At 53.7% G+C, this 23,824-nt stretch overlaps 1 protein-coding gene and 1 long non-coding RNA gene across 2 annotated transcripts in view; one reads left to right on the forward strand and one right to left on the reverse strand.

The window, feature by feature from the left end:
- SYNPO (synaptopodin) overlaps nucleotides 1–22,925 on the reverse strand; it is a 68,255-nt gene extending 45,330 nt beyond the window's left edge. Inside the window, exon 1 of the mRNA XM_053200189.1 lies at nucleotides 22,776–22,925. The gene's annotated coding sequence lies outside the window, so the exon portion shown is untranslated. The remainder of the gene's footprint in view (nucleotides 1–22,775) is intronic.
- LOC113604663 (uncharacterized) lies at nucleotides 5,821–10,443 on the forward strand. The gene is made up of 3 exons (XR_008289190.1): nucleotides 5,821–6,088; nucleotides 6,394–6,505; nucleotides 7,012–10,443. It is a non-coding gene; the product is annotated as an uncharacterized LOC113604663 (long non-coding RNA).
- Nucleotides 22,926–23,824: the final 899 nt, after the last annotated feature.

A 23,824-nucleotide genomic window follows, 5' to 3' on the forward strand; every position in this document is an offset into this window, starting at 1 on the left:
TTGGAGCACGGGTCTCCCGGCTCTGAGTAGAGGCTGTTCCTCACGCCACCTACCATCCACACTCATAAGTGCCCCCTCACCCCGCCCTGAGGGGTCACCTGGGAGAGCCCAGTTTGCACAAACACATGATATTATAATTTAAGTTTATAAAATAAGCTTCTACTGGGGCGCCTGGGTGGCTCAGTTGGTTGGACGTCCGGCTCTTGGTTTCGGCTCAGGTCATGACCCCGCGGTTCGTGGGTTCGAGCGCCACGTCAGGCTCTGCACTGGCAGCGTGGAGCCTGCCTGGGATTGTCTATCTGTCTCTCAAAATAAATAAACTTAAAAAAATAAATTAAGCTTCTACGAACAACATACTGCTTTTTATCTGTGGGATGTATTGGGGTTCTTCAATTTTTCATTTGAGAAAGTTCTATGACTAAAAATTGAGGAAATTACTAATAATACCTACCTCCCCCTCGATGGGACCCTTCCCCATGCAGACAGGGGGCCCAGCCACGTGCTGAAGCCTGCCATCCTGACCCAACAGTCACCTGTGTGAATTTCTTCCCAAGTCTGCACTCAGAGATATCACTTTGATAGCTCAAAATTGGCCATGGTGGGAGTTGTTACAACATAGAGATGGGCGGGTGCTACAAATCAGGCTCCCCTCCCCTCCGCCATCGCCTCCCCCCACTACCCCCCACCCCCACCCCAGAGAGCCAGTTGTTAAACATTTAGCAGCACGCTACTGGTTAAGACCATAGCTGGTGAATCCCTACTGTGCCTGTTTCCTGGCTGGCTGAACTTGGGGGGCCGGTTATCTTACCACTGCGAGCCTCCATTTTTCCATCTGTAAAGTGGGAGCCATAACCACACCTGCATCATACCTACCGTGAAGGCTAAATGAGCTTGTACCCCTAAGGGTTAGCACAGCGGTTTCCAAACTTGTCTGCGCAGTAGAACCCCCGAGGATTTTTTACACACGCCAAAGGCCCAGCCATACCCCAGGCCAGTTCAATTACAACCTATGGAGGTAGGCACCAATGTACTATTTTGAAGCTTCCCAGGTGATTCCAATATGCAGTCAGGGCTGGGAACCACTGGCTCACATTGCCTGCCTCTTTGTATGTACTTAGCAGCTATCCAGGAACCAAGAGAGAGAAGGGGGCAGTGATGGGGGCGTTTGTTTGTTTGTTCTATTTAAAGGCCCAGTCTGCCTAAAGTGTGCAGGAGATGCTGTTTCCAGGGACCATGGAAGGAGGGCCTTGCCCTCTCCCTTCCAGATGTGCTCTTGGACCCCCCACACGCTCCACAGCAGATGGGCACAAGCCTATAAACCCCAAGGGGGCCTCACTTCATTTGGTACTTAGCTGGCCAGCCAGGAGATAGGCAGGCCCCAGCCGGGCCTCTCCCGCCCTTCCTAGAGACAGTTAGGCTGGCTTTTCTCAACCCACAGGCCAAGGATCCACGAAGCTTGGCCTAGCCTGGGAGACAGCAAGCTGCTGGCTTGAAAGACTCAGATTAAGAATAGAGCTATAAGAGCCGATGCCAAGGGCTTGGGGCCTCAGCCCAGCTTTTCCATGGACCACCACCAACGAAAATCAGTGGCAAAAATAATCATAATAGTGGCCAATATGTATTGGATTCTTCCTATGCACTAGGAGGTACCACATAAGCACCTTGACAGACAGTCTGATCCAGGGGACGCTAGCCGCGTGCGTTACTTGCACTCGAGATGTGGCAAGTTCAGATTGAGATGTATTGTGAATAAAGGATAGCATCGGATTTCAAAACTTTCGTCCCCGAAGAAGAATGTAAAATGTCTCACTGATAACTTTTTAAAGATTTATTACATGTTAGGACGATGCTATCTTGGTTTTAAATAAATGTGTTATTAAAATAAATTCCACGAGGTTTTTTTTTCCCCCACCTGCTTCTTTTTACTTGTTTAGGGTGGCTGCTAGACAATTTGAAATGACATATGTACTCGTGTTATTTCAATAAACGGGGCTGGCATAGAGGTCAGGAGGGCATACTGCCTAGGGCCACAGTCCTGGGCTTCACATTCTATTCTGTATTCTGCCACTTACCAGCTGTGAGACCTTAGGCAAGTTCTATAACTCTGTGCCTTGGTTTCCTCATCTGTCAAATTAGGGTAATAATAGTACCTACCTCTTTTTTTTTTTTTCAAAAATTTTTTTAAGTTTTATTTATTTATTTTTGAGAGAGAGACAGAGAGAGTGAGTGGGGGAGGGGCAGAGAGAGGGATAGAGAGAGAGTCCCAAGCAGGCTCTGTGCTGTCGAGCCCGACGCGGGGCTCGAACTCACACACCATGAGATCATGACCTGAGCCGAAACCAAGAGTCGGACTCTTAACCGACTGAGCCACCCAGGCACCCCAATAGTACCTACCTCTTACACTTTGGTGTGGATTCAGTGTCTTGGTACAGACAAAGCGCCCATGAAAAATCAGCTATCAGGGGACCATGTGGCACACAGCTAAATGATTTCCTTGGATTATCTCATGCCACCGTAGGGGCTGAGCTCCCTATCACTGGCAGTGAACAAACAGAGCCTGGAAGACTCCTTGGCAGGCTGCTCTAGAGGTAGGAAATTGAATGTGGGTCAGGGAGGCATTGGATGAAGTGGTCTTTGAAGATGGCTTCCAGCGCTGACACTGCTCTGTGCTGCTGTCTGTCCCTTGCTTAGTGTTTTCCATTCATCTCTTCTCCACCATATCCTTTTCATTCACCCCAACTGAATTTTCATTCAACCCAACGGAATATAATGAGCATTTAAAGGTGCCACCAGGGGCCAGCCGGACACTGGGGGGTGTGGGGGGGAAACCAAGGTAACCAGATGGGGCTCCTGCCTTCAAGCAGTCCAGCATGGGCAAGAGGACATGAGGCAGTGGCTTGGATATTTATAACACAAGGTAGGAGGGGACAAGGGCTGTGAGCAGTTACCTAGCCTCTTTAAGCCTCAATTTTCCATCTGTAAAATGGAGCCAATGACAGAACCACCTCCTAGGACTTGTGAGGATTACATGAAATCATATGGGAGAAGCACTTAGCACCATACCCGGCACAGGGACAAGTCCAGGAAGTGTTGGTCATCGTTCTGGTCCCACAAACGCTGGCACGGTGTCAGCTTTGCTCGCTGCCATTCATTCAATCATTCATTCAGCAAGCAGTTTTTAAACATGTGCTGTGAGCCAGGGCTGCTCTGGGAGCTGGGAGTACAGCGGGGACAAGTCTCCTGGACTTGGAAATGCTGAGGGCAGGGCATGGTAGGACACACGACAAAGTAGTAGTTGAATAAATAAGCCAGGTAATTGCAGATCATGGAAAGCACTCTGTAAGGGATAGAGGGACGAGGCATGCTCCCTGCTCTAGTGCAGGAGCTATCATCCCTAGGACCTACTGTAATGCCTGGCACCTAGTAGGTGCTCACTAAATGCATGTAGCACAGATCTCAAATGAGAGACACGATAGGGTGTGGGAAAGGGGTGGACTGGTTCCGCCTGGAAACTTTCTCTGACGGGGGTGGGGAATCAGATTGTCAGTTCTGGCGGTACAGGGAGGTGGGCACCTAGGTTGGAGACCTGGGTTCAAGCTAAAGTTATGACCTGCCATCTCCTGTGAGCCACTGACTTCAGGCAAGCTGTTTCTCCTCTCTTGCCTCAGTTTACCCCTCTGTAAAGTGAAGAGGTTGAACAAGACACTTGCCAAGAGTTCCTTCAACTCTGGTAAGTCTATGGATCTATCTTACTAAGATTCTGTGTCTTGGGGGCGCCTGGGTGGCTCATTCCGTTAAAGGCCTGACTCTTCATTTCGGCTCAGGGCATGATCTCACGACTCGTGAGATCGAGCCCCGCACCAAGCTCTGAGCTGACAGCGCAGAGCCTGCTTGGGATTCTCTGTCTCCCTCTCTCTCTGCCCCTCTCCCACTCAATTTCTCTCTCTCTCTTTCAAACATAAATAAACATTTAAAAAAGAGAAAGATTCTGTGTCTTGATCCTGGAGGGCAGGGGGTGGGGGAGGGGTTGAGGCCGTGAAGCATGGAGAGACCTGGCTGAGGGAGTGTGCCCAGGCCTCCCTGGGGACCCCTCAACTTCAGCCCACCTGTGGAAGGAGCCAAAGGCAGGAGACACTGGTACGCATTGGCCGAATAGTGGGACTGGGAGAGAGCTAAAGCCCCCATCTGATTCTTGAATTGCCTTTCCCTCAGGGCCCTGAGCCTCAGCTTGTTCACTTCTGGTATTGGGGGCCTCCCTTTCCCCAGGGACAGCTCATTCAGTCTGTCTTGAGCACCCCTTTTCTATAGAGGTGACATCTTCCTTCTAGTAGCCCCTCCACCCCGCCCCACGGATCTCAGCCCCATCGTCTTGAGTATGACAGAACAAGTTCAGCCCTGTTTTCTATCCCTTCCCTCAAGCTAAATCAGTCCCTTCACACTATTCCACACGGGACAGAATTTTCTGACCCCCCCCCCGCCCCCGCCCCATCCTGTGCACCCTTCTCTACTGTCAGTCCAGTCTGTCAGACTCTCCGAAGGGAACGGACCCCAATATTCCAGGAAAACCAAAGCAGCACAAACCATGGCAAGCCCATCACCACCTCCACTTCGGATACTCTATCATGATCAGTGCAGCCTAGCATCAAACTGGCCCTTTTGCCCTCTTTCAACAGCGGTATCTCTGCTGGGTCATACTGTCCCCAAGGATCCCAGAGACCTCTTCCACTTTCATACCACATCTCCCGCATCCTGTACCTGTGCTGTGGGCATTTCGAGCCCAGGGGAGGACTCTGATATGTATTTCGGTTAGTTTGACCCTCTGTGGAAAGGATTCTCAGGGAGGGGTGGAGTCAAGATACAAGAAAATCATAGTCACCACCGACGCCTCCCCCCACCCCGTCCGGCACATACACGCACATACAGGATGAAATAAAATAATGGACGGGAAACGTGTTTTGCCAACAGTTATCCAAAGCTATCATTAAGGAAACTCAGAACACACTGAGGCAAGGGCTGGCGGGCTGAACAAGCGTGAAGTGTGGGGCACTGGAATCCCAGGGCTAGAGAGAGGATGGAGGTCCAGTCTTGGGGGTTGGGGCGGGTGGGGGAAGGGGAGCTTGGGCAGAAGGTGCTGAAGGAGGAGGCTGGGGGTGCCGAGTCTAACGCTGCTAACGCTGCAGATGCGATTCTTTGTCCGTCTCCGACCCCCGCCTCTCCTCTCCGCTGACGCCTTGGCTCGCACACATGGAGGCATCCCAGCCCTGCTGCCTCTGGGCTCTGTCGCCAAGGGCAGGACGCTTCCCTTCCCTGGACCGGAGGAAAGGGCAGCTTCGGGGTGCTGCTTCACATGGCAGGCACGGTGGGGGTGAAGTGCTGAACGCGGTGCCTGGAGCAGAGCCACAGCCCAGTTGCCCCCCCCCCCCCCCCCCCGCAACAGCGTGGGGCAGCGCTTGGCTGATGGGCCCTGTGCTCCGGGGACCTGCTTTGGTGGGGGCGGGGGGAGGGGGCAGCGGTGCACAAACTGTGTGACGTTGGCTGAGCTCCTTTGCCTCTCTGAGACTGGTTTCCCATATGCAAACCAGGGCTAATTACGGCGCCCACCTCATCCGGCTGCTGTGTGGATTAAACCAGTTCATGTAAGTAAAGGGCTTCGAGCTCAACAGTAAGTACCCGGTAAGTGTTATTGTGGTTGCAGTGAAGGGCTGAGCCAGGGGTTCTAGAAACCCTCCAGCTCAGCACCTGCCCTCCAGCCGGAGCTGCCGCACCATGTGCATGCGTGTGTGTATATGTCTGTCTTGTGTGTGTGTGTGTGTCTGTGCATGTGTGCGTCTGCGTGTGTCTGCATGTGTGTCTGTATCTGCGTGTGTCTGTGTGTGTGTGTGGGTGCGCACGCGTGTGGGGCGGCTGCTGGAGTCTGTGCAGTGCTGCTGGGAGTGGCCTAGGAGGTGGCTCCGCCAGACCAAACAACCCCAGTGCTTCAAGCTCCAGGCTTTTCTCTGACTCTGTTTGCTTTCTTTCTCTCCTTTCCGGTTCCCCTTTAACTGGTTCCTGCTTCCAGTGAGCAGAGCCGGAGGGAGGCCCTGGCAGGGTAGGTACTGGGCCCTCCCCTCCCCCTCCGCAGGAGGTTTTCTAGACCCTGCTTCCCTGCCACAGCCCCACACAGGCCCCTTTCCTGTCTGAGCCTCAGTTTCCCAGTTCCCTCCTGTAGGAAGCCGCCCTACTCTCCTGCTGGCAACGCCAACGGAGAGCACTGTTACCAACCCACCCACTGCCCGGGACTGGGGCCCAGGGTTCCTCCAGGAGGTGGTTTTGGGAGATCTGAAACCAGCCCCCAGAGAGGAGCCTTCCTGAGGCTCCCTAAGCTTCTGACCACCTGGCCTTACTACCTATAAGGGCTGTGATGCCACCGAGGGACCAAAAGGACTATTTGGGAGCATTTGAGGGGCAAGGGACCCTGAGGCCAGCCATGCCCAGGCCTCAGGCCTCCAGGGTTCCATTCAGCCAGGTGAGTATCCACTGAACACTTACTACACGCCAGGTTGGCTCACTTGACCCCCACCGGTGCCCCACGAAGTAGGTGCGATCCCTGCCCCAGTTTTACAGATGAGGAAACAGACAGAAGAGTTAAGTGGCCAGCTTGAAGTTACAGGGCCAGTAGGAGCAGGGCCGGGACTGGAGCCCAAGGCTGGGAAAGAGTTAGCACTCTCCCCTCATCTCAGGGCAATCGCTCTCGGTCTCGTCCTCCCCCTCGTGAAGTGGTGACACCCTGCTCTTAAGTCAGCAGAGTCACTGCCAGGCCCGACACCTTTGAGCTTCCATTTATTGGGTGCAGTGTGTGCCGTGGCTTCTGTCCCATCGTCTCAGGCGTCTTCATGACAACCCATTTTACAGACCAGGAAAGTAGAGATGAGAGAGGTGCAGTAACCCGGCGAGGTCCCACAGCCGCAGCAAGAACGAAGCACAGGTCCACCTGACCGCTTTTCTTCCTTCTCTTTTTTCCTAACCCCACAGCAAGCTCCAGCTTTCCTTTGCCTGAAGTCGATATCATCACCGGTAGACCTGTGTGTGACTCTACCAGGAAAGGACCTTGCTGCCCCTCCACGTTCTGCCTCTAGCAAACCCAGGAAAGGGAAATCAAGGTGAAATCTAAGGAAGGGGGGCGCCCAGGGCATCACTGTGGCTGGGTTTAACTTGAATCCTCTGCCTTCATTGGAACCCACCGTTTAGCACAACAAGGGTTACATACGTAAGTGGACCCTGGTCCTATGAAAAGTTCCATCTGCTAAATGGGAATGTTTCTTTAGGAAGGGGTTGCTCCTTAAAGCCCATTCCTCCCAACTAAGCAATGCCAACGCCCACTCTCTGCTCAGGCAGACCTCTCTATGACGATGCCCAGAAAGCTGGCCAGTGCAGCATAAAGCAGTCCTCTGTTTGCCCTTGGCCTTGGGTGTAGCCTCTAGCAGTTCCGTAGGACGCACAAGGCCGCTGAAGGCCAATTGAAATGTGATAAGTTCTGTAAGCAGGGACTGTGCCCCTGACCCTGGCCAGCTGCTTCTCCAGGATTTGAAACAGCTGGTCTAGGCTGCAAGGGAACCTGGTCCCAAGGACGGTGGCTAACTCCATGTGGCCCACCCCTGCTCCAAGAAGCCCAAGCCCAAAACTCTCAAGGTCCTCCCCACACCCTGGAAAGCACGCCTCTAGAGGAACAAGAACCTTCTAGAGGTAGAAGGATGTTGCTCCCTCCTCGGACAGAGCTAGATAATTACTGCAGCCTCGCTAAGAACAATGCTTCCAGAGCCTGGTGTGGACACTGAAGCCTTGGGGGGGCAAGGAGCTTACCCTGGGCTCCTTCCTCTTCACCTGCTGCCTCCCCAAGAAGGGGTCTTAATTTGCCCCCCCCCACCCTCCCACCCAAGGAGGCTGCTCACATCCTTGAGCCAATGTGTGGTGCCCTCTGCCTGTTGCAGGATGAGACAAGCAACACAGTCTCAGAAGCCCCACCCCTGCATCCTCCCGGTGCGCCCCTCCCAGGGGGTGGTCCTGGGTTGGCACATTAAACACAGCCAAGTAGCCAGGGAGCCAAGGCTGAATGACAGGAAAGGCTGAAGCCAGGGTGGCCCCTCGCCTACCCGCCCAACCCAGCGATTCAAAGCAAGGCTGAGGCCGGATAAAGCACTTGAAAATGTCAGTCAGGGAACAATCTCTTTCCCAAACTCCCTGCCTTTGACCTTGGGCACCCAGCCCTGACCTTGGGACAGGCTGATCTTTTTCTCAGCTCTGCCGACTCCATCCCCAGTCCCTTCAAACATACACACGCATGCACGCACGCACAAGCACACACCGTGACAACTGGACTTTTTGCTGTAATCACAGAATTACAGAACTGCTCATTTGCGGGGGCCAAAAAGTGGTTTATAAGCAGACCACACTGGGTCCCAGACAGCCGGAACCAACATTCTTCTGAGCATTTAAAATGGTAAAAGCGTCAAGAAAGCCTGTGGCCAAAATGGACGGGACCCCAGGGACCATCTGGCAGTCCCCAGCCTTCATTCATTTGAGCAGTTTGTAACTTTCATCTAATGTATCTTTATGTATTTTTTCCCTAATGTAGGTGAAAATAACACACAAGCCTCGTCAAAATGAAGATTACTAGTCCACGTGGCCCCATCTCACCAGCTCCCAGGGTGGCACATACCGCTTTGGGAAATACTACCTTGGCCCAAACTTGCCATTGTAGAGATGGGGAAAACTGAGGCCCCGAGAAGGGAGGAGACCTGTCCGACATCCACAGCAAGTTAGTGGCAGGGCCACCACCAGATCCCAGCGCCCTGTTCCCAGAGAGTCTCACTCCTTAGGGAGAGAAGACCCCAGACTCAGGTCACTGAGACCCCCAGGTGCCCCTGTTTGCCAGAGAATCGGAGTGCAGGCTCCAGCCTTTTCTCCAAGGCCTCGCCCTTGTCCCAGTTATCCTCTGACCCCTCCTGGAGCTGACAGCCCCCAAGCCGCCTCCCTGACGGTATGGGAAAGCTGGCCTTTTCCTTGGGATTGGTTTCCTTATCTTCCATGGCTACAGCGAAGATGCCATGCTCCTGGGCATGAGCGCTCTGAAAAAAGATGACAACAGATATGGGAGAGGGGGCTGTTAGCTCCTTGCTCCGTGCCTCAGCCTTTCTCTCTGGGAAATAGGTACAGGTTTGCGGGTGTGAGAAGGCTGAGCTGGGCTAGAGGGAAAGGAGCGAAGGAGAATGGTGGCCACGGGGATGTCCCCGCATGGAAGGACCGGCACCAACTCAGCTGGGGTGTCTCCTCACCCCCCGAAGACCCTCCTGGGAGGCAGCCAGCAGGCTCCCAGGCTCAGGGAGATAGGTAGAAGTCTGCCCAGGCCTCTGGCCACAGGAGGCCAAGAGGGAGGCCAATCTAGCACTGTGAACAGGGCCACCACCGACCTGCAGACACACTCACGCGCACACACTCATCCACACGACACACACACACACACAGCTCAGACATTCACGCGCGGTTTTTGACACACTCTCATTTGCGCAGATGCAAATGACCCCAACCCTTCCTACCCCCCACTCACCCTGGGCACACAGCGGGGCCAGCCTGCCTCTTTCCTCCCCCCCAGTCCCAAGCCCCAGGCCTGGCGGCGTCTCTGTCCCGCTGCCTGGGAGACACATGTGGTTTCAGTTAGCAGCAGAACGGGCATTTCCGTCCCAGACAGCCGGGCCCTGCCAGGGCCCCGGCCCCACAGGCGCCCCCAAGAAGGACCACTTCGACCCCCACTCCTCCACTGGCCACACCAGCGACCCCAGAGGGCCCTCTCCCCAGGAAGACCCTGTTTTCCTCTCCCAAGGTCTCCCCCTCACCTGGAGCCAGAATCCGCACCCACTCGCTCAGGGACCAGCTATGCCCGGGGCCTCCGGCCACGACTGCCAGCCTGCCTCCTCGCTCTCGCTCTGTCTCGGAGCAGAGGCTGAGCTGGATGGAAGGAGGGCAGGGTGTCAGGGGGGCGGGCGGGAGGGAGGGGAGGGGGCGTGTGGAAATGAAACTTTAATAACAGAGCCCCTTTTGTTTCCGAGCATATGGGATATTTCATACATACTGAAGACATTAGCCGTCTATATTTTTAAGGGCTCCGGCTAAAGGATGAATAAATACAGCCCATATTCCACTCTGCAAACACGCACATGCAGAGTGCTCGCTTCTGGAGCATTTCAAAACCCAAAGAGAAAGGCCCCAGTGACACTGGACACTTAAAAATAAATATGTTTCCAAAACCTCCAGCTCGCCTTGCCCCTCTTACAGCCACCTGGAGGCCGTGGGGCTCCTTTCCTCCTGTCACCCTCCCCGCATCCTCTCTACCTTCTACTTCGGGGTAGGGAAGCAAGGCCCTGGAATCCCGTCTCCATCCTGGTTCTCTTTCCCAGGACCCCCTAGCCCCTCACCAAAAAAGCTTGGAAATCTTTGTCCTTTTCATTTCAGAGAAAGGGCACCAAGGCCCAGAAAGGGGCAGAGACTTGCCTGAGGTCACACAGCAAATCAGGATCTTGAGCCAAGGGGCAGTGCCTTCTTCTTTCAATGGAAGGGATCCCCAGCTTCCCCACCTCAGGCTGGGGGTGGGGAGACCCCAGTGCCCCAGAGGGAGGGCCAAGGTATGGGCTGGGAGAGTGCCCGCCTGCCTTTCCCACTGGAGTGCTGTTCTGGGCAACCCCCCCCCCCCAACTCTGGGCACTCATCCAGAGCAGACGTCAGCAGGGCTGGGAACTGGGCCGGCCCCAGGAAATCCCCTTCAGGCCGGCAGATCCCAACAGGCCTGGAGGCCTCAGGTGAGGGAGACTCCCTCCCTGACAGCTCGGCTCCCAGTCCCTTGTGCCCTCCATCTGTTCTCCCGGAGGAAAAACAGGGGCCAGGCCTTGGCCAGAAATCACATGGCAAGATGACAGCCGAGTGGAAAATTGAACCGGGTCTTCAGACCCTGTGCTTGTTGGCATGCTTTGCTGGTGAGCTCTTCCCCAGCTCCCCCTACTCAGGGCCCCTTCCTCCTGGGCTGCAGCACCCCCACTGATGTTCATTCACCCTCAGCGGTGGCCTCTGCTCCCCACTCCTGTGAGAGTTCACCAACGGGCTCACCATCCGTTTAGCTGAGCAATCTACACATAGCAAGTGCCCAAAATAAATGTGGACGATGGATCATGATGACACTGACAGTTTATGTGATGCTCTGAGGCCCGCGCCAGGCATGGGGGCTCTGACAGTTACTATGAGACAAGTTTCCTCCCTCCCAGGGCTTGTGGAAGAGAAAGAGCATCCCCTGTGGCAGACAGCTCCACATTCAGGGGAAACTGAGGCCCAGGGAGGTTCGGATGCTTCTCCAGGCCACACTAGTGGTAAGTAATGGGGCTGGGCCTCCAACCAGGATTCCCTGACTCCAGAGTCAGTGCTTAGGACCCTCTAGGGGCTCACTCATCGCCTGAACCCCACCCTGGCCCCAAGACTGTGCAGTGCTATGTTGTTCTTGAATGTCTCTGCATTTAGTAAGAAGCGGCAGGCAGAGCACCCTCAAACCCTCCATGGGAATGGAGAATCAATGCAGGAGCTGGTGGCCTGGGGTTTTGGCCTCACTGTGCCACTAACAGCTAAGTGAGGTCCCTTCTTTAAGGACACAGCTTTTCTCCGCTGTAAAGTGGAGATAACCATTTCACTGAATTATGAAGATCACATGATATAAAGGATGTGAAGGGCGGGGGGGGGGGGGCTTTGCCAAGTACGTGGTGATTTTCCCGTCTGGAATTTCGTGCTGTGGATAGGTCCTGGCATTAAATCCTGTCTGGGTTCCAACGGGTCCCGACTGGCCTCCTTGCCAGCCGGTGGCCCTCACCATAACCTGCATTAGCCCCCAGAGTCAGCTTCCTGAGGAAGGCCTTGTAGCTTGCCATCTCCCCCACCCACAGTGACCCCACATCAGCTCCCCCGTTGCCCCAAGGCAGCCAGTGAGTTAGAGGTGCGTTCAAGACCCCTGGGAACCTGGTCCCCACCTGAGCCTCCCCACTCTTTCCCAGCCCAGACCCTCCACCCATGTCAGCCTGGCATCCTCAGGCCTCGGGAAGCTTTCCTGCCCCCGAGTGATCCAAACTAGCACTACCCTCACTTCTGTCATCAGTTTACTGATGAGATGGGCCTGCGAGCTTTGGTGACAGCTCAGAGGACTTTTCAGAAGGGAAGCTTTAGGTGAGTTCTAGGCTGGGTTCTGCAAGGGAGGAAGGTTTCCAGGTAAGTGAGAGGTTATTGTCTTACTGCTAATTATTTCACAAGATAATAATGAAGCGGCCATTCATGGAGCACTTTACTCTGTGTCAGGCACTGTGTGCTCCGTGCATTGCCTGCTCGTTCCTGACAACCGAACAACGTTTTGAGGCTGGTGGGGAGGCTAAAGTCTCTGCCTGAAGCCCCCCACCTGTCCATGGCAGAGCTGGTATTCAAGCGTGGCCTGCCCAGCTCCAGCTCATGCTCTTAACTGGCTTTACAGGTCAGTGTTTTCTATCCCCATCGACAGGGTGAGGCCTTGGGGGAGTGAGATTTGGCCTCGGACTTTTCATTCTCTGCAGAGCAGAGCTAAGCTCAGCGCTTTGTTCTTAATTGGCATCAGGGAATTGTTGCCGGATTGAGATTCCGGTGAGATTCAGTGATGGAAGGAGGCAAGGCGTGGGTGTGTGTGCGTGCGTGCACCGTTTCCTCAGACTGGCGAGCCCAGCCTAGTTCCTGCGGAGCTATGACCATGGTGGGTCACCTGGCGGGCAGTAGGCACTCTGAGTCGCGATTCCACTGCCGATAAGCATGACTCACTCTGTTTCCAATCCTTTTGGCAATCTGGTGGCCCCTGGCTCCCAAGAGGTTACTATAGTATTGATAGGCACAGCACGCCGAAGCCCAGATCTCTTGGGCTGGGTGACCCTCCCATGTATGTGGATGGTGAGGGGGAGGGAGGCTCAACGTACAGGAAAACAGTTCTTTAGCGACGGGCTCAGCATAAGAGGTTTTAAATGCAGACTTGAAGAAATAGGAAACTCCAAAGCCCACTGTCCCCCACTTACCAACTTAGTAGAAGCCACAGGAAGACGGCAGGGATCACCTTAATTTCCCAAGGAGGGATTCCTAAGACACAGCACTCTACCCCCAACCCTCACTACTGCAACCTTGCAAGTAAGCACCAGCCTTTACCATCCAGGCTCCCTGCTAGGGATCGGAAGGTAAAGAAAAGCCATAAGGGTTACCTCCCTTAAAGATTCCATGGCTGGACACTTAGCCAGACCACTTGGTCTAAAATTCAAACACCATCTTTCTTCATCCTCTAGCCTTTATATGCTGATTCAGGTCTTGAATGGATAGGGAGCCTGAGACAGAGCAGGAGGTGATACCCCTTCTGGATCCCCAACCCCCTGTTCATCAGGACACTGCCCCCCCCGCCCAGGCCCTGTCCCTCCAGCAGTGCCAGGAGGACACCCAGGCTGTGAGAAGGGTGGACGATACATCCAGGAACCCTCATCTCTGGGAGAGCAACCTTCACCAGGGCCCCCTCTGACACATGAGCCGTCCTGATCAGATCACCGGTAATTGAGTTGCTTTGGGGGGTAAATTCCATCCAGATGTGCAGGGCGGGGTAGACTTCCTGAGCAGAGCAGGGGCGGGGTACTGATACATGGGGGCCATGCAGCCAATGTGCCAAGCACCCAGGAGGCCTGGGTTAGAACATCATCTTGTGAACAATACAGCAGTAGAATTTTAGTGTCAGAATGTGAGTCCAAACCACGCCCCCCCCCCCTTAGCAGGTAGTTGGGGAAACTGAGGCCTGGAGAGCCTAGAGAGCAGAAGAGACTGGTCCATCAGTGACTAGTTGGTCCCAGATCTCCTGTATGGTCAGATCTCTTAAGTCTGGGAGTTTCTAGATGGAAGAAGGTAGGGCAGCCTTTTCCCCAGAGTTTCCCATCAGTCCTTAGATTAGGAGGTCAGCACCCAGGGTGCTGACGGAGTAGGGAATCTTCAGATGGGGAAAACTCTAATCACCTCCATCTTAAACCCCCCAACCAGAGAGAGTTCTGTGTTCCATTTGCAGGGATTGGGGGGGTGGGGAGCTTGGAGGGAGAAGGCTCCAGTGACAAACCCATAAATAACATGCACCACCCCATGCCGCACCCTGCCTGGTCCTCGATGGTGGTGGGAGAGCCTGTGGCCTGGCCCTCTTTTCCCAGGGGAAGCCCCTCCACACTTCTCTCCTTTGACCTCCTCTGGGCTACATACCTTCCTGGCTCCTTTGGGCTGGCTTACTGGAAGGCAGGAAGAGGCCAGCCAGCCGGGTGGGTTGGCGGTAGAGGGGGTTGGGGGGGCATGAGAACTTGGAGAGAATGAGAGGAAACGAGGGGGGGGAGTGGGCTGGGGGGGCAGATTAAGAAGGGAATTTTTTTCCTCCTGCCTCATGTTTTGGCTGCCTTAGTGTGAGCATGTCTAGGCGCCTTATCGCAAAGGCCAGCATAGTCTGCACGAGAAAGAAAATAGTGTCTGCAGCGGGAAAAATTACATCTTGATAAAATATCCCTTTGGCGTGGCATTGTGGGTCTCTTATCAGCAGGCGGCTGGACCCCACATACCTCTTGTCTGACTGTCTCCAGGCCCCTAGCCCCCTCTTCTTCTTCCCCCTCCCTGGCCCTCTACCCTGTTGCTTCCTCAGCAAATGGCCTGTGCTGAAACTGTGGGGGAAGTCAGGAGACCCAAGTTCTAGTCCATCTCTGCCACTGATGCTGTGTGACCTGGGCCAGATACCTTCATCTCTCTGGGCCTCTGTTTCCCTTTAGTAAAGGGCAGGGAGGGAGGGGTGGACTAGATGGTTTCTAAAGAGCCTTCCATCATGAACACTTTGTGACACTGACATCCTCATTCTTTGTCGTTCTATGTGTTATGAAAATTCCCAGCCTCCACCCGAACGCCATCGTGCTAAATGTCTCTGATAAAAAAAAAAAAAAAAAGTGCAGGGGCGCCTGGGTGGCTCAGTCGGTTAAGTCTCCAACTTCAGGTCAGGTCATGATTTCACTGTTCGTGAGTTCAAGCCCCTGCATTGGGCTCTGTGCTGACAGCCCAGAGCCTGGAGTCTGCTTCGGATTCTGTGTCTCCCTCTCTCTCTGCCCCTCCCCCGCTTGCACCCTGTCTCTCTCTCTCTCTCTCTCTCTCTCTCTCTCTCTCTCTCTCAAAAATAAATAAACATTAAAAAAATTTTTTTAGTGTAAATCCCTTTCATTTCCATTAGCCATGGAAAGCTCTTGCCTGAGCTTGTGCCACTGAGAAGGGGGTCCTGTGGCCTGTGCCTCTGAGAAGGAGGGGTCCCTCTCAACTCCACCTGAGAAGTCCAAGGAGAGCATAAGGCTTTCCGGGTTTTTTTGTTTTGTTTTGTTTTTATATACAACGATTTTTTTCCCACAAAATACTTCCTACATAGAAATCCATGTGGAAAACAGGTAAGGGAAGCAATCGTGCCTGGTCTGACCTGTGCCCTCATTCCCTGCACCCCGAGAGGGTACAAACCGCCAGGGTGGCAGACGGAGGTCTGGACACCGCCACAGGAGACTGGCTCAGCCGCCTCCTCACTGTGTGAACTTGGAGGACCCCTTCCTCTCTCTGAGCCTCCATTTGATCATCTGAAAAAAATTGGAGGGGTAGAGCTCACCACATCCACCTCACTAACCACCAGGTTGTTAAGAGATAAACTAAGCAGGAAATAGGACAGTGCTCTGTAAACTCTCAGAGCTTCTTATCGTTGAGAACTTGGGAGTCTCAGAGACCAGGAGGGCTCAGAGAGACCATTTATACAGGTCCTTCCTTACGCGGCTGGGGAAACTGAGGCCAAGAGAGATGGGCAGGGACTTGGCCAAGGTCACGCAGTGAGATAACAGCAGAAACAGGGACCAGAGGGGAGAGCCCGGGAGGTGGCAGGACGCCCGCCTTCTCTGACCATCTGCCATCCGTGAGGAAGTCCTCTCTGAAGGCCAGGGGGCGGACTTGTTGGTTTTTGGAGACCTTGCCCAGCTTGAAGATTCAGTATGAGCCCTCTGAGCTTTCCCCCTCACTCAGCCTCCCGGCCCTGAAGGGCAGGGCCAGGAGAAAGCCCCTTTGTGTAGCAGCCAGGCCCCAGCTCTGACTCGAGTTTTTGTTTCCTAAAGACCTTCTCCCTGGCAGAGAAGCCCCATTTGCACCCCCAGCCCCGCCCAGCCAGCCTCCCCCACTGCCTTCTACACCAGCCTCAGGCCATGAGCCTTGGCCTGCTCGCAGGACTCCACAGAGCACCTCTGTCCTCTGGCCGTCCGGGTGGCAGGGTGTGGGCTGACACACGTGTGAAAGTCTGCAGGATGGAGTGACACAAGGCCAGGGCCAGCTCAACCGTGCGGGGGGCGGGGGGGGACACCTCCTTCCTCCCAGCAGGGATGGCCCCTCCCCCATATGGGACCTCACTGATCACTTGTGTTGTCCTGCTTTGTCATTCCAGAGCCACGTACTGCCAGAGCGGGCAGGCCCCTTATGCCACGATTGGCACACAGGCAGTTCCCAGACTGCCATTGTGTTTGTCCATTATGCTGCCCGTTTTCCCCGCTGACCCCACACCCTGCCTAACACCCTTCCCTCAGGGAACTCCAATGGCCAGGGCACCAATCACTCAGAACAGTCACAAGGGGTTTTACCCATAAGAATAGATCAAGTCGCTTGCAGTGCATAAAGCAGAGCTAAGGCCCAGGAAGGAGAGGGGGCTTGCCTGAAACCGCACAGTGGATTAGGTGCTGAGCAGGGAACAGAGCCCCGTGTCCCCAGATCTCCCTGCAGTTCCGCAAGAAAGACACTTCCCTGCCACCCTGGTGCTAGCCTCGTCTCCATTCCCAGCATTCTCCACGCACAACCTCTTCCTAAGGATAGCACATAAGTAGGGCCACCCCAAGCAACAACCCTGTCCCAGCCCTAAGACGTGCCCCTGCAAGTGAGGAGGTCAGAAGTCAAGCCTTAAGAGGTATAGTCCAGAGAGCTGGGTCTGAGTAGACTCCAGCGGGCTACCCTCATGACTTACAGATCTCTGAAGGACTGTCCTGGGGCAAAAGGAAGACTTTGTTCAGAGGGCCGAAGTGAATCTACACAGACTCGGCGGGAAGGCAGATTTCTGTTCAGGCTAAGGAAGGGCACGGTCAATACCACCTAACTATGGAGAGAGATGCCTTAAGAGGTAGTGAGCACCCCGTCACGGGGGAAGTGCAAGTAAGTTTTAGATCTCCCCGTGGGATGGGCAGGGGCTGGGGGAGGTGATGGAGGAGATGCCCTCAAAAGCTCTTTTGTGTCCTAAGTAGGTGTGATTTGAGCAAACACATACAGCCACTCATGCTCACAAGCCACATTTCCTCAAACACATGCCCCTCTGTCCCCTAAGAGCAGGGTTGACTGCATCCCTGCAGGGTGTCCTCTGTCCCTCAAGTCCTGGGGTCAGTGGGGGAAGGGTGCAGCCCTGCACTCACTGGTCCCTGACTAGGACCCAAACCCCACACCTCTCTCTTCCTCATGGAGCTTTTCAGAATTTCACTCAAGTGCACAGCCACCTTCAAATCCCCACACTACTTTGCTGCTGCCTGCTCTAATTCCACCTTGAATCAGGACAGGTTTTCTCCAGATTATTTTTGGTGGCATAAGGATACTGCATGGAAATATCTAATCTCTTAGCAGTGAGGAAGTTATTCCGTTAAAAACTGTCTTCCATTCATCAAGGAGAGAATGGAATTTAGCAAATAAAATACAGGATTCCCAGTTAAATTTGAATTTCATTTTTATTTTTCCGGTGTAAGTATAGCCTATGCAACCTTTAGGATACACTTATACTAAAAATATTATTCATTGTTTATCTGAAATTCAAATTTAACTGGGCATCTAGCATTTTTTTCAGACATTTTCTCCTCTACTCAAGGAGGCAGTCTTCGTTGGATGCTAGCCTGTCTTCCTGTCGCATTTGCTAAACTCATTTGTTCGTTTTTATCAGAGAGAGCAAGTCTCAGGCTAGCTAGAATTGAACGACATTGTTTTTGTTTTATTTAATACGGTTGCTCTGCATGGCAAGTGCTAGAAGTCTTCCATTTACAGTAGCAATATACAGTTCCTTTTCAAAGAAATGTATTCAAGTTTTAAAAAGGAGTCAATTTAAATAAAAATGTCATATGAGTAAAATCACAGGCTAAACACAGATATGACACAAAACCAAGGTAGAACCCAGGGGACTATCTGAGAAGGTGCTTCCCCCCTTCCCCACCTGTGAGCTCCTAGGACACACAGGCGCCCTGACTTGACTCCTTCTTGACTTGGTCCCCCTGGCCCCTGGCCCCGAGAATTATCCAGCCTCCAGGGCAGGCCCTCGGGAGATGTGGGAGCTCAGTGGAGGGGGCATGTGTTGCAATTCTGAGGGAGAGGTTTTAGCCTGTCCTCCATCACTGAGGTCCCCTGAGCCCCTTTATATAAAACAGCCTCCCCAGCCTGGGCTCAACTTCAGAGAGGCCGTTTCGGCGGAGGCAGCCGCCAGGGACTTCTCAATGTGTTTCCAAGTCAAATCTAAAGCTTTTCAGCTTTGCCAGAAAACCAACCCCCTTTCCCACCCTGGCTGCCTCCGGAGTCAGGGCTACAGGGCCATGTCCTCCCAGATAGTTCTCCCCTGTCTCCTCTTGAGCCTCCTGGTCCAGACCTCATCAGTGCCCCCACCCTAAGCCTGGCAGCCTGGCACCCTGTTTCCATCTGTCCTCACACCCTCCTTGGAATCTGAGGTGGGGATTTAGGGGAGGAGCAGAGAAGGATCTCATTCCCTGGAGGCAGTGATGGCCCCAGCCCCTCCTTGGAGCCTGACTAGACAGGGGTGGGGTCTTGGATTAGCAGGGTTACTCCACACCAGCCCCCTCTGCTTAGAAACCCCTTTCCCACTCCTTGGTTGTCACCATCATCAACAACAACCATGGTAGGAGTATTCTTTTTGAGTCTCCGTATCAGGCACTATGCTAAGTCCTTTCAGGAATCTTCTCAGTTCCCTTCACAAGGACTCTCTGAGGTTGGAATTGTCATCATCTTGTTTTACCGAGGAAAAAGTTGAAGCTCAGAGGTGTTAAGTAACTTGACCAAGGTCACACAGCTCAAAGGGACAGATCCCAGGATCTGAACCCCAACAAGGTGACACAGATACCACACTGCCCCTCCGGCCTCAGTTACGGGGTGTCGGCACCAGGAGGGTTCTAGGAAATAAGAGGGGGGTGGGGGGGATGGGGGACTGAGAGACCAACAAGCAAAGGCTGCTAGGTTCTGCTCGATCACAGTAGAAATCCCCTTCATGGCCTCCCCCCCATGTCTGGACACCATCTGAGAGGGAGCACTACACCAATTTGTTGTGTGGCCTGGGGTGGCCCCTTGGCCTCTCTGGGCCCCTGAATCCCCTTCTGGGCTCTATCACAGGGGCCTTGGTCTCTCCATCCACTCCACCCCCACCCCACCCTCCACCCACCCCCCACCCCACCCCCACCCCAGGAGCCTGGGGTCCCAGCAGGAGTGGAGCTGGGGGAGCACATGAGGTAGGGAAGGCCTGGGGACCATCGCAGCTTGACTCCCCTCTTGATCCTCAGCAAAGATGCTTCTCCCTGAGGCGGAGGCAGGATCGGCCCAGACATCAAAGGGCCTGCACGGCTGGCGCTTTGATGGGAGTCTTGTAAAGTAATAGGAAACATGAGGATGACACTGTGCCCCGGCCCAAAGCACAAGACTTGGAGAAATGAAAAGAAGAAACTCTTGGCAGCCTTCTGCACGGGTTTTGGCTGAACTCGGGCCCCTCACAGCTGCCGACAGCCTGTCCTCTCCCCACTAGGCTGCTTGTGGCCGCCGTGGGGGATGCGGATCCTGTGCGGTTCCTGGGCCTGGGAACGTCTCCCCACGGCAAAGGAACACATCCAGTGGGGCCCCTTCCTCCCAAGTTCCTCGAGGCACTGCAGGGAGCCACCGAGCCCGGAGCTCACAGGGACTCCAAGGGAATGCACACTTGAAGATCCTTTAAGATCTTAAAGGCCCCCCTGGGGCACCTGGGTGGCTTAGTCTGTTGAGCGTCTGCTCAGGTCATGTTCTCATGGTTCATGAGTTCGAGCCCCGCATTGGGCTCCGTGCTGACGGCTCTGAGCCTGGAACCTGCTTCCGATTCAGTGTCTCCCTCTCTCTCTCTGTCCCTCCCCTGCTCACACTCTGTCTCTCTTTCTCTCTCTTTCTCTCTCAAAAACAAATAAACATTAAAAAAAATTTTTTTAAATGGCCCCCTCGACCTTGAGACCTTGTGGTTCATAATCAGATACCTTGCTCATTCCGCCCCCTACCTCAGAAACCACTGACCGGATGCTGGAAGCCTGTCATCCCCCTGATCAAAACTTGCAGGGGGCAGTTTGGTGATGTCTGCTGAGTGCCAAGTGCTTGTACCCTTAGGCCCAGTGATACCACCGCTAGGAACCTATCCAGTGGGTACCAGTCCGTGTGCCCACAAGTGGATATGCACAAGAATATATTCATCCCGGGATGGGATGTGGTCACACAGTGGAGCAGAGTGGTCACACAGTGGAGCAGCACACGGCAGTAAAATCCATGCGAGGAAATGACCCGAATGGGTACGTTGCAGCAGAATGGTGTGTGTGATATGCTTCCGCTGTGTCAAAAGGAGGGATGGATACATTGAATAAATATAGCCTAGAATATTGCTTCAAAGATACAAAAGGCCCCGCAGTCGGGGTCACTTCTGGGGGAGGGGAAGGGAAACTTAGATTTTACTGAGCATTTGGTGGTACTCTTTCCTTTTTTTTTTTTTTTTTACAATGAGTGTGCAACATGAATTTTTTAGTGTCAAAAAAAAAAAAATGTGAAAGCCTTAACAACAGCCAAAAAAGTTTCTCTACTTTCTAGAGGATAAAGTCCAAAGGCTTCAGCCTGGCTTTATGGCCCCAGGAGTCCCTGTGACTGCCACCCTGGCCTCCTCTTCTGTCCTTTGCCCCCTTCCTGCACCCCACCCCATACCTCTGCCACCGGGTCTATCTCTTGTTTCTGTCACACACACACACACACACACACACACACACACACCAGAATCCCTTCCTCTTCTGACTGCACAGCCCTGTGTCTGGGGCCTGAGAGTACACTTAATGCCTGCTTTCTTCCGGGGCAGAAAGCCCCCTTCCTAGACAACACGTACAATCCCTTTTCCTCTAGGTTGGGACCGACAGCCCAAGGCTGACTCTGGTGGGGGTTTCTCCCCAACTAAACACACCTCTCCTCAGCTTCGGGGGCTGGGCTTACAGGGGTCCAGGTCGGTGAAGAACTTCCACACAAGGCATGTGGAGCCAGAAACCCACCGAGGAGCCCCACGGCCCCTCCCTGAGAGTGCAAAAGCACGCACTGAGATACAGCTGATGGTCAGGCCAGCTCAAAGGGACATGGAGGCTGGTCTTGCCCCTCCAGATCTGGAGCCTCAAGTGCCCTCTGCCCCAGGGGCCTGGCATCCGCTCCGAGAGCTCCACTGGGCTTTCGGAAAGGTGTGGGGGGAGGGTATCTGTACCCAGGTCTGGCCAAGCCCAGGGAGGCTGGTCTTCCCAAGAATGCAAAGAAAACCCTAGATTTTGTAACCTTTTCTTCTAAAGAGGAAACAGAGAGGCCCATTGACTTGTCCCAGGTCACACAGAGACTGCGGAAGCGACAGGACTGGAACCTGGGACTTTGACCCCTTTCCCAGAGGCTCTTTTGCACAATGGTCAGAAAACAGGGACTTGGGGTCACCTAACTGGTGATCTTGGGCAAATCTACTTCACTTTTCTGAATCTGTCTGCTCATCTCTTATCACAGGGAGTTGAGTTCTGTAATTTCTCCTTCTAATTTTGATGCTGAGCCGTTTTACTCCAAGTGTATAATGCAGTTTTTAAAAGTATCGGATTTAGCAACCTGGAGTTTCATGATTATTAATATTCTTAGAGTCTAACATTCCAAACTTCTGCCCACCTATGCTTTCGTTCATGTATCTGTCCCTCTACCCATCCATTCATCGACTCACCATCCAGCAGCCATTCATTAACATGTCCTTCCACACATTCACCCTTCTGCTCACCTATCCATGCACACACACACACACACACACACACACACACACACACCTGCCCACTTACCCATTTGTTCAACAAATAGCTCTTGTGTTTTTACTATATGCCAGAGCCTGTGGACATTCTGGTGACCATGAATCACTCACCTCCTGCCCTCTCAGAGCTTACAGCTAGAAGGGGCACAATATCAATCAAAGAATCCCACAAATGAGAACATAATTACAAACTCTGCTAGGAAAAGCCCCAGTTCTAGAAGTGCTATTCCAAAGGAGTTTGACCGCACCTCCGGTGTGTGGTGGGGGCCAGAGGGCAGATACCAGGGCAGCTTCCCCAAGGAGAGGCCACTTGAGCCGAGACCCAAAGGAGGAGGGGTCGGTTAACCAGAAATCACGGTGGGAAGTGAAGGGTTGTGGGTTAGAAGGTTCCTGACTTAATCACCCACTGGCTCTATCATAGTGCACTGGGTTCTAACTCCTATGGTTTGGGGATCTGACTGAGCACATCACAGTGCTGGGCTCAGCTGCCCTGCCCACCCTAGAGAGAAACGAATGGCGGAAGTAGCGTTCCCCTTCTCCCTTCTCCACTTTCCAGCCTCTGCCCAGGACTCACCTCTGCCAGCTTGGCCCACTGGCCTGCAGGTGCCCCGAACACCGGGAAGCCTGATGCCAGTGGGTCCCGAGGAGCTTCGGAGCCTGGTTCCTGCACCTGACCCGGCAGTGTCCCTCTCCAAGGGGTGGCACAGTCACTAGGGGCCTCTTGGCTCCTCCTTCCATGGCACCTGGTTAATGACACCAGGGAGAACTTTGCCCAGCTCAGGGCTTCCTGTGGTTTCTCTGGGGCCAACGCCGCACAGTCCCCAGGAGCACTCCACACCAAGGTCGAGGGCCAGGCTCATCTATTAGTTCCTCCTTCAAGAAAGGATCTGAGGTCAAGAGCTTGCTGGGCTCCCCTCAGATTGATCTGTCTGTCCCCTTGTGAGCTAGGGCTCACGGGTACCTTGACTTCAAGCTGGGCCTACTTCCCAGGATGCTCCCCTCTCTCCTCCCATCCTTTGATTTATTTTTTTATTGTTTATTTTTATGGTTTACTTTACATCCAAGTTAGTTGGCATGTAGTGGGGAAAAAAGATTTCAGGGGTAGATTCCAGTGATTCATCGCCTGTGTATAACACCCAGTGCTCATCCCAACAAGTGTCTTCCTCAGTGCCCCTTGCACATTTAGCCATCCCCCTCCTCCCATCCTTTTAAAAGCCTGCTCAAATCCCAGCTTGCCAAAGCCTTCACGTGTCGGGTGCCACAGCCCCTTCATCACCCAAGGCAGTGCAGACTCATGAGAGAGCTTGAGCTTTGGAGAATCATGCCTGGGTTTGAGTTCTGACCAGCTGTGAGTCTTGGTTCCCTTGCCTGTTAAAAGGGGGAAAGATGGTAATGATAATACCCGCCTTATTGGGCTATCAGGAGGAGTAAATAAGAGAAGGCATATAAAATGCCTGGTGCCATTGTTGCTACAGTTAGGGTTCAGACTCCTCTGAGCTCCTGCCACGTATACAGAGCACAGCACCATTAGTCCTCCCGGTGGGCTTGTCTCCCCAAGAAAAGCCGTGGCCTTGGCGTGGGAGACGTGGCTGTTAAGTCTGACTCTGCCGCCCACTCCTCGTG

The sequence above is a fragment of the Acinonyx jubatus genome, chromosome A1, assembly GCF_027475565.1.
Source record: "Acinonyx jubatus isolate Ajub_Pintada_27869175 chromosome A1, VMU_Ajub_asm_v1.0, whole genome shotgun sequence".
NCBI lineage: Eukaryota > Metazoa > Chordata > Mammalia > Carnivora > Felidae > Acinonyx > Acinonyx jubatus.